Below are 19,262 nucleotides of genomic sequence, written 5' to 3' on the forward strand. Positions count from 1 at the left end.
GAGAAAGGGAGAAAAAAAAGCTTCACTTCTATTTGTTGACATATCATTTACAAAAAGTTAATTTGACATGCAAGACAACATGACTTTAGGTACAAGGGCAATTGTGAAGTTTCACTTATGTTATTAAGTTACTGAACCTACAGTAAAAGATTGGATGGGAAAAATAGATCAGTATGGTGATTTGTACTTGAACTCCAGCTGGCTGTGAGGCATAGGTGAAGGATTGGAGAGAAAGACAGGTATTGAGAACTTTGAGTCCATGCTTTGAAAGCACACTGAGGCTCTGTGCAGACAGTGGTAGGAGTAAGTCATCTCAAGAGCCAGCCAAGCACACAATTCTGTAGAAAAGTCTTAACAGTCACCATAGAATCCACAAAACCATAGGGCAGCAAGTCTTCCTTGATCTTAAGCTACTGTTTAAGAGGAAAATTAAAATACACCCATGGTTGATATTAAAATGTTCCACAGTTTTAAAAAGTACTGCATATTTCATCTGTTAATGGAGTATCACTAATCCAATACACTTCCTTAAATTAACAGGAATTAAATTTCAGGGAAATGTAAAAGCAATATAAACAATGTTTAAAGCTACTGTTGCCATACATCAAAAATTAATTGAGCCAAGCAACCATGTAGTGATCTACTTTTCTATCCCACAGGATTGAAAGATAATGAGAGTAAGTACTTATTTATAATGCTCTTGACACTACTGTATGATATTAAGCTAAAGTTATTACTTAGTTGATTGTGTGTGAGACTTCCAGATAACCAATTAGTAACTTCTCAGAGACCCTCAAGTATTGACCATTTGAGTTTGCCATCTTAAATATCAAAGACCATTTAAAGCTGCTGAAGGGAAACAGTGCTACACTGCTATCAATATATAAAAAAATGAATCATTTTAACACAGTTCAAAGTTCAAAGTTAATTTTACTATCAAAGTCTATATGTTACCTTGAGATTCATATATTTTTTCTACAGGGTAAAATGAAATACAATAGATTTTATGAAAACTATCAATAGATAAGGATTGACAAACAACCAATAAGCAAATGGCAAACTATGCAAATAAAAATAATACTGTGAACATGAGTTGTAAAGAGTCATTGAAAGTGAGTCTGTAAGTCATAGTGGTGATGATTGTAGGGTATTAACTGTACCTGAATCTAGTTGTGTGGGACCTAAGGCTGTGTACCTCCTGCCTGATGGTAGTAACAGAAAGAGGACATGGGCTAGATGATGGGGGTCTTTGATGATTGATGCTGCTTCTATGGTAGCATAGAGCACAGAAGTCATAAATAACATAGCAAGTAATGTAAAACACATTAGACATAACTGTGAGATGCATTAAGGATTTTTAGTTTGAAAATCTTGCTTCAAACTATCTCCATTTCATTCCTGTTAATCTAAACAGTCACAACTGATCACAGCTGTTATAAGAGCTCAAGTTCCTAAACACAACAGAAAAGTAACTAAAACAACAGGAATTCTGCAGATGCTGGAAATTCAAGCAACACACATCAAAGTTGCTGGTGAACGCAGCAGGCCAGGCAGCATCTGTAGGAAGAGGCGCAGTCGACGTTTCGGGCCGATACCCTTTGTCAGGACTAACTGAAGGAAGAGTGAGTAAGGGATTTGAAAGTTGGAGGGGGAGGGGGAGATCCAAAATGATAGGAGAAGACAGGAGGGGGAGGGATAGAGCCAAGAGCTGGACAGGTGATAGGCAAAAGGGGATACGAGAGGATCATGGGACAGGAGGTCCGGGAAGAAAGACAAGGGGGGGGGACCCAGAGGATGGGCAAGAGGTATATTCAGAGGAACAGAGGGAGAAAAAGGAGAGTGAGAGAAAGAATGTGTGCATAAAAATAAGTAACAGATGGGGTACGAGGGGGAGGTGGGGCCTTAGCGGAAGTTAGAGAAGTCGATGTTCATGCCATCAGGTTGGAGGCTACCCAGACAAAATATAAGGTGTTGTTCCTCCAACCTGAGTGTGGTTTCATCTTTACAGTAGAGGAGGCCATGGATAGACATGTCAGAATGGGAATGGGATGTGGAATTAAAATGTGTGGCCACTGGGAGATCCTGCTTTCTCTGGCGGACAGAGGGTAGATGTTCAGCAAAGCAGTCTCCCAGTCTGCGTCGGGTCTCGCCAGTATATAAAAGGCCACATCGGGAGCACCGGACGCAGTATATCACCCCAGTCGACTCACAGGTGAAGTGTTGCCTCACCTGGAAGGACTGTTTGGGGCCCTGAATGGTGGTAAGGGAGGAAGTGTAAGGGCATGTGTAGCACTTGTTCCGCTTACACGGATAAGTGCCAGGAGGGAGATCAGTGGGGAGGGATGGGGGGGACGAATGGACAAGGGAGTTGTGTAGGGAGCGATCCCTGCGGAATGCAGGGGGGGGGGAAGGAAAGATGTGCTTAGTGGTGGGATCCCGTTGGAGGTGGCAGAAGTTACGGAGAATAATATGTTGGACCCGGAGGCTGGTGGGGTGGTAGGTGAGGACCAGGGGAACCCTATTCCTAGTGGGGTGGCGGGAGGATGGAGTGAGAGCAGATGTACGCGAAATGGGGGAGATGCGTTTAAGAGCAGAGTTGATAGTGGAGGAAGGGAAGCCCCTTTCTTTAAGCAAGGAAGACATCTCCCTCGTCCTAGAATGAAAAGCCTCATCCTGAGAGCAGATGCGGCGGAGACGGAGGAATTGCGAGAAGGGTATGGCGTTTTTGCAAGAGACAGGGTGAGAAGAGGAATAGTCCAGATAGCTGTGAGAGTCAGTAGGCTTATAGTAGACATCAGTGGATAAGCTGTCTCCAGAGACAGAGACAGAAAGATCTAGAAAGGGAGGGAGGTGTCGGAAATGGACCAGGTAAACTTGAGGGCAGGGTGAAAGTTGGAGGCAAAGTTAATAAAGTCAACGAGTTCTGCATGCGTGCAGGAAGCAGCGCCAATGCAGTCGTCGATGTAGCGAAGGAAAAGTGGGGGACAGATACCAGAATAGGCACGGAACATAGATTGTTCCACAAACCCAACAAAAAGGCAGGCATAGCTAGGACCCATACGGGTGCCCATAGCTACACCTTTAGTTTGGAGGAAGTGGGAGGAGCCAAAGGAGAAATTATTAAGAGTAAGGACTAATTCCGCTAGACGGAGCAGAGTGGTGGTAGAGGGGAACTGATTAGGTCTGGAATCCAAAAAGAAGCGTAGAGCTTTGAGACCTTCCTGATGGGGGATGGAAGTATATAAGGACTGGACATCCATGGTGAAAATAAAGCGGTGGGGGCCAGGGAACTTAAAATCATCGAAAAGTTTAAGAGCGTGAGAAGTGTCACGAACATAGGTCGGAAGGGATTGAACAAGGGGTGATAAAACCATGTCGAGGTATGCAGAAACGAGTTCAGTGGGGCAGGAGCAATCTGAGACAATAGGTCGGCCAGGACAGGCAGGTTTGTGGATCTTGGGTAGGAGGTAGAAACGGGAAGTGCGGGGTGTGGGAACTATGAGGTTGGTAGCAGTGGATGGGAGATCCCCTGAGCAGATAAAGTCGGTGATGGTGTGGGAGACAATGGCCTGGTGCTCCTTAGTGGGGTCACGATCAAGGGGTAAATAAGAGCAGGTATCCGCGAGTTGTCACTGTGCCTCGGCAAGGTAGAGGTCAGTACGCCAGACTACAACAGCACCCCCCTTATCGGTGGGTTTAATAATAAGGTCAGGATTAGTGCGGAGGGAGTGGAGAGCAGAGCGTTCCGAAGGAGTGAGGTTGGAATGGGGACAAGGTGCGGTGAAGTCGAGACAGTTGATGTCCCGTCGGCAATTAGCGATAAAGAGATCCAGAGCAGGCAGAAGAACAGAGCAGGGTGTCCATGAAGAAGAGGAGGGTTGAAGACGGGAGAAGGGGTCATCGGTGGGGGTGGAAGAGTCCTTGCCGAAGAAGTAGGCTCGGAGACGGAGACGGCAGAAGAAAAGTTCCGCATCATGGCGAACACGGAACTCGCTGAGGTGTGGACGAAGGGGGACAAAGGTGAGGCCCTTACTGAGAACAGAGCGTTCTGCCTCCGACAGTTGAAGGTCGGAGGGGATGGTAAAGACCCGGCACGGATGAGAACTGGGATCAGAGGGGGGAGGGGGGAGGCTGGGAGTGTCAGTGGAGAGGGGAGGGTTGGGGTGAGAGGAAGATGGAGCTTCTGAGGACCCAGGAGCTGACGGTGGGATCTGAGGAAGACGGGGCTGCAGAGTGGTGGTGGGGGAAGGAGAGACGGGAGTCACAACAGCAGCACATAAAGACCCGGCCTGGAGTTCAAGGCTGGAGAAAAGTAACTAATATGCACTCAATTTTTGTTAAATAACTGACATAAGACAAACCTGAGTAAACAACAAAAGGATTCAAGGCTGGTGTTTGATGTCCATGCAGCTATGGAAATGAACATTTTAGGTGTTATATCTTCTGGCCATCTTATAGATTCCTCCAAGTCCAATTCCTGTTCCTTTTAACATTTAGTTCAAAAGTATATATATATTTTAGAACAACTGTGTCAAGTTGATTGCAATGAATGTAATTTGAAATATACTGAGCAATCATCCAATTACTCCACATCTGAGGAATTTGAATGACAATAACCAAGCTAAAGAAACGATTACAAAAGAAAATTCTGGCCATGTTATAAAAATATTTAAAAACATCAAGGGAAGGGTCAGGTTTCTGACATTCACATACTTTACTGAAATATGCCTGAGCACATAGTTTAACTGTTATTTCTTTTTGTCAAAGTGATTAGTTACAACATTTCAGGATGAAGAAATTAATCACATTGGTCTGCTCTTTCTCTGAGAACAGCATGTTTTCTGGAACCAAAACAGTGTCTTTCAAAACACGGTCCAAAAGTGCAACTTGATTTGGAATGTGCAGACTCACATACAAATGGAGAGAATAAACTAGTAATCAGAATGTTATTCCACCATGTGTATCTTATATCCTGTTCAAGAGATAAAAGGATTATTTGCAATGTTCCTCTGGATTCATTAAATGATTTATTTCCTTTACCATTCTGTCACTTAGAAAGCATTGGAGAAGCTCTTGGTCTCTCCTGTCTCAATTATGACCTTTGATATTCTAGTTCCGGAAATTTGTGGTAATCACAGTCTTCATGCTGGCGAGTCTGATGTGCATTCATCCATAAACCTTCTTCTGAAGATTCCTTCTGCCTTTCAAACTAGCTGAGAAATATTTTACATAAATATCCTGCTTAGCTCTGGCAGTTTGAACAATGCTGAATTAAAAAAAAAAATCCTACCTAAATGTCAGATAACAGTCCACAGGTCCTGAGAGCTTCCTTGTATATATATAGTCATACAGCCTAGCATATTTCCCTCCTTTAAAATACACCCTACTATAAAAATTGTTTGAAAGTCCATCAATGCAATTGACCCATCATAAGTCAGGACATAAAGAATGATTACAAAACACGAAAGATTGGCTATAAAGTCCACTGCATGAAGATGCATCCAATCCATCTAATTAAGAGTTTAATAAATGCTGAATTCCTACAGCATTCATACATATAGCATATTTTTTCAAGATGACTCTGAGCTGTGGTCTCCATCTCTTTTTTTAGGTTCATTGGGATGGTTTAGGGGACAGAGAGGGCAGCTGGGATCAGTTTAGGGTTTAAGGCCAGGGATATGGGGGAATTAAAGGACAGGCTGGAGTCTCAGTCTCTACTCTGCATTTGGAGGCCAGTAGTGAGGGAATGGTCAGATGTCAGGCCCACAAACAAGGCGAGATGTTCATGGTCTCCTCATCAGTGAGACTGGAGTTTGAGGGCTAGCTTCTGGGGCCCCGTCATTGGTGTGTCCAAAGTTCGAGACCTGGAGTTCGGACCCTCAACTAGGATGCATGGATCAATACCAAAGATTGAAGCCAAAAAGTCAATCAGAGGCTTAGGTTAAAGCCTGAAGGTCAATTGGAGATCTGGATCAATGACCAAAGCTTGGCCAGAGGTCTAGAAGTTGATGTCTGATGGCCAGAGCCTGGGTCTGCGAATCTCTGCAAGTCTGCTGGGGAAGTCAGAACCCAGTGTCTGCAAATCCACAAGTCCATGGAGGCCAAAGGAGCTTGGGGTTAGACATCTGTCTATGTTGGGAAGGAGGAAGGAACAAGGCTTGTTTCATTTTTGTCGCTTGTTGTGTTCTGTTTTGTTTGCTCTGAGCTGTTCTGCTTGAAATTGTGGGTATGCTAAGTTGGTGTGGCAACACCTGTGGGTATTCTCATCAAATTCTTGGATGTGTTGGTTGTTAACACCAATGACTTGATGTACTTATGATAAATAAGTCTGAATCTGAATTGGAGAATCACAGCCAGGGGCAAAAAATTCCCAAAGGAGAAACAGTGGATGCTGGGGATACTCACCAGTCCAGGCAGAGTCAGTAGACAAAGAAACAGAGTTAATGCTTTATATTGATAGCCTTGCAACAGAACTGGCTCGTTCTGACACAAAGGCAGAGAGGTCAGAGAGAGTGGCCTGCAACTGTAATAGGCTATCCCCCATTCATACTGATGTCTCTCTATGTCCCTTTATTCTATTCCTACAAAGCCCAACATCAGTTTATAGAATAGTACCTCATTATCCAGTTAGAAACATTGCGTCTTTCAAGATTCAACAGTGAATTCAGACAACCAGCTTTTCCAGTTGATGTCAGAAATGATGAGTTGTTAAACTTCATAAACTCATAGCATTAACTGTTACGTCTCTCCACAGATCCTGCCTCACCTGCTATTCCCAGCAGTCTCTTTCACTTCAGACTTCCAGCAGCTACAGCATCTGTACCTCCTAATTCCAATATTGTTTTTCCCCTCTCCACTCTGTCCCATTCATCTTCTCTCTTCAAAAGGTCCGCTATCATTTGCATGCCTTCTCAGCACTAACACGCCAGTGCCATTTCATCTCTCCTGGTCTCAGCTGTTCCCTTTGTTCCCTCTACCTCCCCCTATCCACAACATCTCTACATCTTTTTCTGGTTTTGATGAAAGAATGAAGACCTGAAACCTCATGTGCTTTTCTCTCTTTATGGAAGCTCCATGACGTACAGAGTGATTCCAGCAACTTCTGTTTTTAATTCCATTATTTCCGGCATCTATTTGTTTTATTCCTTCTGATCTTCACTTTGCTCACCATCCTGGCAAAAATGACTTTATGCTGGGTACTTGCAGCTTTTTCTCCTAATAATAATAGGAAAAATATATAACTGCTATGCCCAGAATATGAAAATACATGTCTAACCAGTTAGCAATGAGCGAAACGGAAATGCCCGAGGCTCCATGTCCAGTTTTTAACCATTATTTCCTTTCCATCATCCTTTCATTTCCATATTCGCAGCTGAAACTGTGCCAGCTCACAGTGTAATTCTATAATCTATTCTCTATAATTTCTATAAGTCTCTATAATCTATTCTCCTACACTGCCATTCACCTACACCCCACGATAAATTTAAATGCATTGTTTACCCTACCAACCTGCACCTCTCTGACGTACTGGAGAAAACTGTAGCACGCAGAGGAACACCCAGGTTGCTGGCATTTTGAGTAGCAACTCTACCAGCTTCACGGCTATGCTGCCCCCCTTTCCCCTCCGAGTGCAACAGAATGCTGAAAAACCTTAAAGCACTCGTCATTCAACACTGATAATAGCTAGTAGCCTCAATGCCATATACATGACCAGCCTAAAGGGATAGAACTGTCCACTGCTCAGAATTTCCCACCTTGAAAGGAGTGAAGAGCTGGAAAGTATAAAACCAAAGAAAAGCACAATATATACAGCACCTTCTGGACATTTTAAATGGAGTTGCACATTTGTACCCTTCCAGCTCTTTCTTACAGTCCAAAATATTGTATGTTACAAGTAGTCCGCATCCTACCTAAATGAGAATTGGGTCACTTCACCACACTTCCCTTACCAATTTTGCATGTGCCTGAATTCTTGTTCTATGTAATGTATTCATAATCATTACTTACATGGTCTCATAAAGTGGAGTTTGACAGGAAGTTTTAACACCTTCAAAAAAACACAAGTTTGGCGGGACAAAGAAAATTCCCTTTCTGGGAGGGCATCAGTCACATCTTTTGAGTTCCAGCTGGAAGTTATTTCTTGAAGAGCCAGCACTTTTGGGCTTCCTTGCTCAGAAGGCTGGCAAATTGGTTAAGTTCAGCATCACAATAAAACTGGTCCACATGTCATTGGCTACCATCAACCCAGCTAATGCTGATCAGAGCTGGTGGAACTGAACTATAGAAATGATAGGAATCTCATCTAGATTTTCTTTCTTTAAGCAAAATCTTGATCCTGCTATGCCTAATTTCTATTTGGTATATAAGATCTAAGGCTGCCATCTGGGGATACTGACACTTAACCACAAACACAGACACAAAGTGAAACCAAGCTTTCTGCCACAACTGTTCTTCTGGTGTTCAGGAACTGTGCTGCAGTAGTTTTAAAAAAAGACTTCAAACTCACTTCCATCTCATTTCCCACTAGTAAAGGATGTGTGCTGGGAAAGGAGTCATTCAGCAATTGCATAACTGCACCAGTTGATTCATACAGACTCCCTGAAAAGTGTCAAATTCTATCAACGTCTACATCTTCACTAGTTTCCAAAGACTGCTGAAGAAACTGCAAAAATGACAGTTTGTATTGTCTTCAATATTAACAGTAGCATCTTGCACTTCATTTAAAAAATTCAATTCATTGCAAGTTTTTTGAAGGTTAGACTCAGAGAATCTGGAATCACATATGAGCTGGCCCTGCCTGGCCTCTATTGGACCTCTGTTCACGTAAATGGCCAGAATTCATTCATGAAAACCACAGCTGGACTCGTCAGAATTCATCTGGAGAAAAGCTGGTGGAAAAAAAATCTGCTCCAAAGGACATCACAGGTCGACAAACTCAGTCAGTTCACCATGCATTGGAAAATCTGCTCCATATAACTGTCTAAATTATAGAATGGTTTGTTACTTAAAGCGTATTATTAAGTCACGGTAGGGAAAAGGAACCAGAACTATCAGGGGCCATTAGCATTTGAGAAAAGAGATTCCAAGAAAGTAAGTGGAGGGCGAGGGATATGGGATTGCTTTGAGAACAAATTAATAAGTCAAATCAACTCTTACGTTGTAACAAAATTGGTACAACAACATTACACTCATTTTCTGAGAATGTTGCATTTTAAGTAAAACTCAAACACGAGGAAATCTGCAGATGCTGGAAATTCAAGCAACACACACAAAAAACGCTGGTGAGCGCAGCAGGCCAGGCAGCATCTATAGGAAAAGGTACAGTCAATGTTTTGGGCCGAGACCCTTCGTCAGGACTAACTGAAAGAAGAGATAGTAAGAGATTTGAAAGTGGGAGGGGGAGGGGGAGATCCAAAATGACAGGAGAAGACAGGAGGGGGAGGGATGGAGCCAAGAGCTGGGAGGTCGATTGGCAAAAGGGATATGAGGCTGCAGAAGGGAGAGGATCATGGAACGGGAGGCCTAGGGAGAAAGAAAGGGGGGGACCCAAAGGATGGGCGAGGGGTTATAGTGAGAGGGACAAAGGGAGGAAAAAGGGGGGTGAAGGATAAATAAATAAATAGATAGATAGATAGATAAATAAGGGATGGGATAAGAAGGAGAGGTTGGCATTAACGGAAGTTAGAGAAATCAATATTCATGCCATCAGGTCGGAGGCTACCCAGACGGAATATAAGGCGTTGTTCCTCCAACCTGAGTGTGGCTTCATCTTAACAGTAGAGGAGGCTGTCCCATTCCCATTCTGATATGTCTACCCACAGCCTCCTCTACTGTCAAGATGAATCCACACTCACGTTGGAGGAACAACACCTTACATTCTGTCTGGGTAGCCTCCAACCTGATAGCACGAACATTGACTTATCTAACTTCCGTTAATGTCCCGCTTCCCCTTCATACCCCATCCCTTATTTATTTATGTATTATTATATTTTTTTTCTTTCCCTTTTTTTCTCCCTCTGTCCCGTTTACTACAACTCCTTGCCCATCCTCTGGGCTCCCCCCCCACTTCTTTCTCCCTAGGCCTCCCGTCCCATGATCCTCTCCCTTCTCCAGCCTTGTATCCCTTTTGCCAATCAACTTTCCAGCTCTTAGCTCCATCCTTCCCCCTCCTGTCTTCTCCTATCATTTTGGATCTCCCCCTCCCCCTCTCAAATCTCTTACTATCTCTTCTTTCAGTTAGTCCTGACGGAAGGTCTCGGCCCGAAATGTTGACTGTACCTCTTCCTATAGATGCTGCCTGGCCTGCTGCGTTCACCAGCATTTCTTGTGTGTGTCGTTTTAAGTATAACTATTTTTAAAAAATGTAACACATTGTAAGTGTTCATGGGGTTTAAGCTCAGGAGAATTAATCTCCGAAAATATTTTCATAAGATAGTTCCACAGCATGTGCCTTCATGAAATTACAATTGAAATCCTTTATTGTGTTCTAATTCTGTGTATATCTCCTTAACTTTCTATTGTATGTTCCTTTCCATTGAAAAAAAAACATCTTATTTCGTCATGTCTTGCATTTCACAACTGGAGTTGTTTAAGATCCATCCATTCTTATGCAATTGACCCTCTGCCAATGAATCAACTTCTTCTCTGCTGTTGGCTAGCTACTTCTCTCTCTTGTGACTGTTCTAGAACAATCTCCCTACCATATGCCAAAGTATTTTGGCCACATTCAATTAAGCTACAAGAGAAATTTTCTGGATTTCACCATTCTGATCACTTTCCTGAAAACTGCACCTGACGCCAAAGTTCATTTCAGAATCAGCACCATTTGAGAGGTAAAACTCTTTGGAGCCCAGCACAAACTGACCAATTGCCTCTACACTTGAATGGGAATTGAATCCACTAGCTCTCAATTATTACAGCTAAGGCACAAATAGGCAGCTCATGGCAAATTGCAAAAGTTGGCACTCCCTAACACCATGGCCATTTCCCTACCATATATCAAAGATATTATCAGGATGATCAGAGCTTGTTAATTGCTAACAAAATGGATCTGTAGCTTATGACTTGTCGTCTTCTTTGTTAACTCGCAGTTCAAATAGAAAGAGATCCTACTTAAAGTAGGAAATCAAGTAATGGTTTAAAGTGTTCCCTCCTCTGGGCATTTATAAAAACTTTATAAACTCCTTGACATTTTATCCTTTTGGAAAACTTTTTGCCCTGGGTACTGATTTATATGAGTGATTCTGCTCTTGCTCGCTGACCTCTGTTGGAGTGCTCCAGCTTTGCCACCCGGATGATCAGGGAAGGGGAGGGGGAGAGTTACCTGGACACTGTGTTTTAGGAGGCAGTCACACCCAGTAGAGTAACTGCTTCAGATCTGGTCTGCGTTCAGGGACAATAGGGTGTGATTGTGAATGAGGCAGGTAGAGGGATCCTAGAGGTAGTCCTGCGGAGTTTCAGCGTGCCCAACAGGTTCGAGCTTGTTGCTCCCTGTGAGGATGAGAGTTGGGGCATTAGGAAGGATGAGCAACCGAACTATGGCACTATGGTACAGGGAGCCATTCAAGAGACGGGGAGAGAAAAGAAATACAGTTGTAGTTGGGGAGAGTATATTCAGAGGGATAGACATAATTCTCTGTTCAAGAGTTCTGAAGGCTATGCTATAAGCCTGATGCCCAGCTTCAGGACATCTTATCTGACCTGCAGAGCAATTTGAGGTGGGAGGGGAAATGATCCAGTTGTTGTGGTTCTTGTGGGTACCAAGGGCGCAGGAAGAACAAGGAAAAGGGTTCTGCTGAGGGTATTTGAGCAGATAGCCACTAAGTTAAAACAAAGAACCAAAAAGGTAACTATCTCCAGATTGTTATCTGAGCTATGTACAAATTGGCACAGGGTGAATAAGATCAGAGAGCTAAATGTGTGGCTCAAAGATTGCTGTGGAAGGAGTGGGTTTGAAGTTGTGGGACACTGGCACCAATATAGGGGAAGGAGGAAGCTGGTCTGATAAGATGGGCTCCACCTGCGCTATGCTGGGACCAAGATTCGAAGGGAGCACCATCATAGGTGAGGGCAGAGCAGCAATAGCTGGAGTTTCTGAGAGTAGTTCGGAAGGTGCAGGATTAATTTATCCCAAAGAAGCAGCAGCATTCCAGATGGAGGATGCGACAACCATGCTTGACAATGTAAGTCAAAGACAGCATAAAAGCAAAAGAGAAGGCATATAATATAGCAAAAATTTGTGTAAAGCTGGAGGATTGGGATGTTTTTAAAGATCAGCAGAAAGCAACAAAGCAATAGGGATAGAAAAAAACTAAATATGAAGGTAAGCTAGTCAATAACAGACACAAGGATACCAAAAGTTTTTTTTCAGACATATAATGAGTAGAAGAGAGGCAAGAATGGATATTGGATTGCCAGAAAATGATGCTGGAGAGGTAGTAATGGTGGATAAAGAACTCAGCAATTATTTTGCATCAGTCTTCACTTTTGAAGATACCAGCAGTATGCCAGAAATTCGAGTGTCAGGGGGCAGAAATGAGTGTAGTTGCTATTACCAAGGAGTATGTGCTTGGAAAGTTGAAAGGTCTGAAGGTGGTTAAGCTATTTGGACCAGATAGACTACACCCTGGGTTCCAAAAGATTTATTTGATGGCAATTTGGAGGCATTAGTAGTGATCTTCCAAGAATGGTTCTGGAGGACTGGAAAAAGGTAAATGTCATGCCACTTTTTATGAAGGGAGGGAGGCAAAAGACAGGAAATTAGATGTTGGAAAGATGCTGGAGTCCATTATTAACAATGAGGATTCAGAGTACTTGGAAGCACATAATAAAATAGGCTAAACTCAGCATGGTTTCCCAAAACAGAAATCTCACCTGACAAATCTGTTGAAATTCTTTGAGGAAAAGAACAAGCAGGATACACAAGGGAGAGTCAATGGATGTTTACTTGGAATTTCAGTAGGCCTTTGATGAAGTACCACACATGAGGCTGCTAAACAAGATAAGAGCCAATAGTGTTACAGGAAAGATACCTGCGTGGATAGTAGATTGGCTGACTGGCAGGAGCCAAAGAGCAGGAATAAAGGGGCCTTTTCTGGATGGTTGCTGGTGACTGGTTTTTCTGCAAGAGCGGGTGTTAGGTCCGCTTCTTTTCTCGTTATGTTAATTATTTGGATGACAGAATTAATAAGTGTTGTGGCCAAGTTTGCAAATAATATAAAGACAGGTAGAGGGGAAGGTAGTGTTGAGGAAGCAGGGAGTCTGCAGAATGACTTGGACAGATTAGGAGAGTGGGAAAAGAAGAGGCAGATGGTAATGGTTTAGGGAAGCTTATGGTCATGCAGGTGGTATAAGGAATAAAGGAGTAGACGAAATAGGGAGCAAATTCAGAAATTGGAGGTACAAAGGGATTATCTTGCAGGTTGGTTCAGTAGCAAGAAAGTAAAAGCAAGGATATAATGCTGAGGATTTATAAGGCTTTGATCAGACTGCACTTGGGAGTATCGTGAGCAGTTTTGGCCCCCTTATCTGGAAAGGATATCCTCGCATTGAAGAGCGTCCAGAGGAGGTTTACGAGAATGAACCTGTGAATGAAAAATGTAGGGGATGTGTTTGATGGCTTTGGGCTTATATTCACTGGGGTTTAGAAGAATGAAGGAGAACTCATCAAAAGCTATTGAATATTGAAAGGCTCAGAGAGAGTACATGTGAAGAGAATGTTTCCAATAGCGGGGAAAACTAGCACCGGGGGCACAGACTCAGAACAGAAGGACATCGCTTTAGAATAGAGATGGGGAGGAATTTCTTTAGCCAGAGAGTGGTGAATCTGTGTAAGTCATTGCCACAGATAGTTGTGGAGGCCAAGTCATTGGGTATATTTAAAGTGGAGGTTTAATAGTTTCTTTGTTAGTAAGAGAGTCAAAGGTCACGGGGAGAAGGCAGGAGAATGGGGTTGAGAAGGATAATAAGTCAATCCTTATTGAATAGTTGAAGAGTCCCGATGGGCCAAATTGTCCAATTCTGCTCCTATGTGTTATGGTCTTATGATCACGATGGACAAACCGAATTGGTCCAAGTGCTATGATTAAACTCAGTGCCTTGATGGAGCCGTATTGTGGCACAAAGTTATATTAAGCCACCAGTTGATAAGAACCCACCATTACTGCACATGTAACCTCAGCGTGCCCCAGAAATACAATTTCTAGGGAAAAGTTTTGACATCCAGCTTAGACATTCAACAGTTTTAGGACTGCAGGACCTCTGAATCCATTTCTCTTTTCCCAGGTGCTGACAGACCTGATAAGTGTTTACAGCATTTTCTGTAAATCCATTAAGACACAAAACTGATATAGATCAAATTATCAAAGTTACTGGTGAACGCAGCAGGCCAGGCAGCATCTCTAGGAAGAGGTACAGTCGACGTTTCAGGCCGAGACCCTTCGTCAGGACTAACTGAAGGAAGAGTGAGTAAGGGATTTGAGAGGGGGAGGGGGAGATCCAAAATGATAGGAGAAGACAGGAGGGGGAGGGATGGAGCCAAGAGCTGGACAGGTGATTGGCAAAGCATCGACTGTACCTCTTCCTAGAGATGCTGCCTGGCCTGCTGCATTCACCAGCAACTTTGATGTGTGTTGCTTGAATTTCCAGCATCTGCAGAATTCCTGTTGTTTAGATCAAATTATGCTTACAACAGACTTTTAATTAATACCTTTGTAACAAATTTTTGACATTAAAATTATACATGATCACACTATTTGAACATTTATCATTTTCTAATAAGTTTTCATTTGTAACTCACGCAAAGATTCTTCCTCAATTCATCCTTAAACTAGTCCCACAAGACTTGGAATAACTTACTTTTTCAATGTGCCTTTCCGTATCACTCAAATATTTAGTTGTGTTGCTTGATTCATATGAACCAAACAAGCCTTCTGCAGATTCTGGCAACTGAAAGCAGATCTGGTAAGCTACTTCGTTTTTTTCTCTCATTTTCCATCCATACTTAAATTATTTCATTCATCCAACCTCTGCCTTTTCCTTGTAACATTGGATACTTTATTTTGATGGAAGTACACCATATTATGTCACTCCAAAGAATTTTCTGTGGAAAGATTATCCCAGTTCCTAGTGGAAATGTTGGTATGAAAATTTGATCCATCATACCAAATGACATTAAAAAAGACATATGAAAAGAAATTTATTCTGAAACCTGTTTGTTAAACTCATACTGCTTGTATGCTACAATTTCATTCAGTCTCCAGATATAAATTTTCATACAGAGGGCATCAAAAGTGCACAATTCATTAATGCTTCTGTGCCTCATAAATAGGACAGTGTCTCAGAGAAAAGTAGGCCTTATGTTGAAACCATAAATGGGACAAGCTTTGCCTGGTAGCCTTAAAGCTAAAAAAAAACTGAAAATGCTGGCAATTGTTAATACTGCAAACAGACAGTTTGACAGCTGCTTATTTAGAGGCAGAGGAATCAAGTAAAGATTAAGAGATCGAGAGACAGCATTAGAATGGAGAACTTGAGACTTTGGTGAGAAGAGATGAAGGCAAAGCTAAGTTTCTTTCTTTGTCTATTTGTGCCAAGCTAGTACAGTAGGACTGGATCCAGTGTCCAGTTTTTCTTGTCAGATGTGGAGACCCAGGAGACCTCCATCCTCCTTGATGACTACATCTGCATGAAGTGTATGCAGCTGCAACTCCTTACAATAAGACCTGAAGTCACAGGTGGAGAACCAGGGCACTTGGCCTATTGGGTATGCTCCACCATTCCATTATGGCTGTTACTATACCTCTCACCCCCATTCTCCTGCCTTCTCCCTGTAAACTGTGATGCCCTGACTAGTCAAGAATCTATCAAATTCCACTTTAAATATACGCAATGATTTGGCTTCCATAGCCGTCCTTGGCAATGAATTCCACAGATTCACTACTCTCTGGCTAAAGAAATTCCTCATCTCTGTTCTAAATGAACAACCCTTTATTCTAAGGCTGTGTCCTCCGGTTGGTCCTAGACTCCCTCACTATACAGCAAACATTCTCTCTCTATCCAGGCTTTTAATATTCAAAATGTTTCAATGAGATACCCCGTCATTCTTCTAAACTGCAGTGAGTACAAAGCCCAGAGCAATCAAATGCTCCTCATATGTTAACTTTTTCATTTCCATAAACCTCCTCCAGAGTGTCTCAAATGCAAGAACATCTTTTTTTCGATAAGGGGCCCAAAATTGCTCACAATACTCCATGCAGTCTGACCAATGCCTTATAAGGTTTCAGCATCACATCCTTGCTCTTATATTCTAGTCCTCTCAAAACAAATGCTAACATTGCATTTGGCTTCCTTACCACCAACTCAACCCATTAACCTTTAGGGAACACTGCACAGGGACTCCCAAGTCCCCTGATTTTCAAATTTTCTCCCCATTTAGAAAATAGTCTATGCCTTTAATTTTTCCACCAATATGCATGACCATACACTCCCCTACATTATATTCCATCTGCCACTTCTTTGCCTATTCTCTCAGTCTGTCTGAGTTCTGCAGATTCCTGCTTCCTCAACACTATCTGCCCCTCCACCTTTGCAACATCTGCAGACTTGGCCAGAAAGGTATCAATTCCATCACCCAAATTGCTGACATATGTGAAAAGAAGCAGTTCCAACTCTGACCCCTGCAGGACACCACTAGACACCGGCAGCCAACCAGATTTAATTCCCAGTCCTTGCCTCCTGCCAGTCAGCCAAACTTATATCCATGCCTAGTATCTTTCTTGTCATACTATGAGCTCTTATCCTGTTAAGTAGACTAATGTGCAGCACCCTTGTCAAAAGCCTTCTGAAAATCCACCGATTCTCCTTTGTCTATTGTTACATACCCCGTGGGTATCTTGTGACCATGATGTAATGGTTTTTTGATGGTGGGGTGATGTAATTTTCCCGCCAGTGTGCGGTCACATGATGTAATTTTCCCGCTGATGTGAGGTCACGTGATGACATGTTCACAACAGGTATAAAAGGGAGACCCCTGGTGTGACGCAGTTAGTTTCAGTTGAGTTGTTGTTTGCTTCGTTAGTTACTCCGTTATGCTGTGTATTCATCTCATGACTCAGTTTCGTTTTAAAGTGGAGTTCTACTTCCTATTGTAAGGTATAATCGTTGTGCCGGCAGTTTCACCAATCGCTGCCAGCTTTGTTGGTGTATCTCTGGTTTACCTTTACAGTAGTATTGGAGAGTGAAGACCTTACTGAAGGACAGGAATCCGAAGGATTGGAATAAAGTTGGAGTCGATCGGCGGTTTAATGACGGATCGACCTTATTGAGGATTTGATCAGAATATGGTGACCTGTATCTGCGATAACTCCTACAAGAGCAGGGAAGTTTGTGCAGCATTCACTCGCCAGGAAAAGGTCAGTTCCTTTAAGCCGTTTTATTTCCTTCGTCGTGAATCCTTTGGGGAATCAGCAGTAACGTCACGTCTTCGAAGAAATCCGTTTCCAGAGAAGTCTCTCCTTATTGACTGTAAATCACTCAGACTTTCGAATTTACCATTTTAAGACTGTGTTCGAATTTACCACTTTAAGAACTGTCTTGAAATTTACCCTTTTAAGAACTGTTCCAGAGTTGCCGTATAGCAGTTAACTTCCAGTTAAGTTAGTCATTTGAATACTTTTCGCTATTATTGAGCAGAGTTTAATGAATGTTTATGTTTGTTTATAAAACCCTCACTCATTTCTATATTCATTGTTGCTAATGCCGTAACACTATCTGCCTCAAAGAATTCCAACAGATTTGTCTGGCAAGCTTTCCCCTTAAGGAAACCATGCTGACTTTGTCCTACTTTATCATGAGCCTCCAAAAACCCTGAAGCTCATCCTTAATAATGGACTTCAACATCTTCCAAACCATTGAGGACAGGCCTATAATTTCCTGACTTTTACCTCCCTCCTTTCTTAAAGAGTGGCATGGCATTTGTAATTTTCTAGTCCTCCAGAACCATGCCAGAATGTAGTGAATCTTAAAAGATCATTACCAATGCCTCCACAATCTCTTCAGCTACCTCTTTTAGAACCTTGGGGTGTAGTCCATATGACATCTACCTTTCAGCTTCCAAACACCTTCTCTTTAGTAATAGCAACTATACCTACTTCTGCCCCTCTGATAGTCTTAAATTTCTGGCATATTACTAGTGCCTTCCACAGTGAAGACTGATGCAAAATACTTAAGTTCATCCACCAGTTCATTGTCCCCCATTACAAACTCATGAGTCTCACTTTCCAGCAATTCAATATTCACTCTCGCTCCTCTTTCACTCTTTAGTTAAAAAATCCCTATTATATTATTGGTTAGCTTACCCTCATTTTTCATCTTTTCTCTCCTTATGGATTTTTTTTTAAGTTGCCTTCTGTTGGTTTCTAAAAGCTTCCCAATCCTCTAACTTCCCAGTAGGTTTTACTGTATTACATTCCCTCTGTTTTGCTTTTACACTGTCTCTGACTTCCCTTGTCAGCTCCTGTTGCCTCATCCTCCTGTAATGCCTGGCAGGATCAAAGGTTCTAGAGAGAGCAGGGTGCAGAGAGATGAGTGATGGACAGTAGTCTAGTTTGGGGGAGCAGCGAGCCGGACATGAGGGAAGATGCCGCAGAATGGTGTTGGAAGGAGAGTCCCTGTTGCACTAAGTAGTTTGTGCAGATGAATGGCTTCAAGGAGGAAGGGCCAATACTCCTGAGTGAGAGCCCGTTTGTTCAATACGGACTTCAAGAGAAGTTTGGAATGTGGTGTGTGCTTTCACACAGACTGTGGGTTCAGTGCATGAGTAAAGACGAATCCAGTATGAACTCCATCGCTATGTAAACTTTGGACTGGTTTAACTGTAATGGGCCCTCTTCTTTTCTTTATTTTCTCCTCTTAACTGTTTGATAAAGCTAAAATCAGTAAATATACTTCCTTTATAATTTTACGTGGTGTACGATCTGTTACTTCTTGCCAACCGATGATTGTATACAGACAGTATTTACACAGCATTCAATCAAATTAAGGTTCCTTTAATCAGAACATCACAATGTTCCTGTCTGGTTGAAACCCAAATCGTACCAACCCTAGACATATATTGTTTATCAAAGTTGCCCTTCTCACTGCTGAGTCACATGGCTGTTGGCAGAGTTAGCTAACAAGTCAAGTTTGTATACGAGCCCCAATGAGAGGGTTACGCTCCCTTTAGAATATGTCTTCAACTTTGGGATGTGCCTCTCCTGTGCTTT

At 42.5% G+C, this 19,262-nt stretch overlaps 1 protein-coding gene across 13 annotated transcripts in view; it reads right to left on the reverse strand.

Moving 5' to 3' along the window:
- Window positions 1-19,262, reverse strand: part of veph1 (ventricular zone expressed PH domain-containing 1) — a 247,776-nt gene that overhangs the window by 157,500 nt on the left and 71,014 nt on the right. The gene's annotated exons all lie outside the window — the stretch shown is intronic.

This window comes from Mobula hypostoma, chromosome 4, assembly GCF_963921235.1.
Source record: "Mobula hypostoma chromosome 4, sMobHyp1.1, whole genome shotgun sequence".
NCBI lineage: Eukaryota > Metazoa > Chordata > Chondrichthyes > Myliobatiformes > Myliobatidae > Mobula > Mobula hypostoma.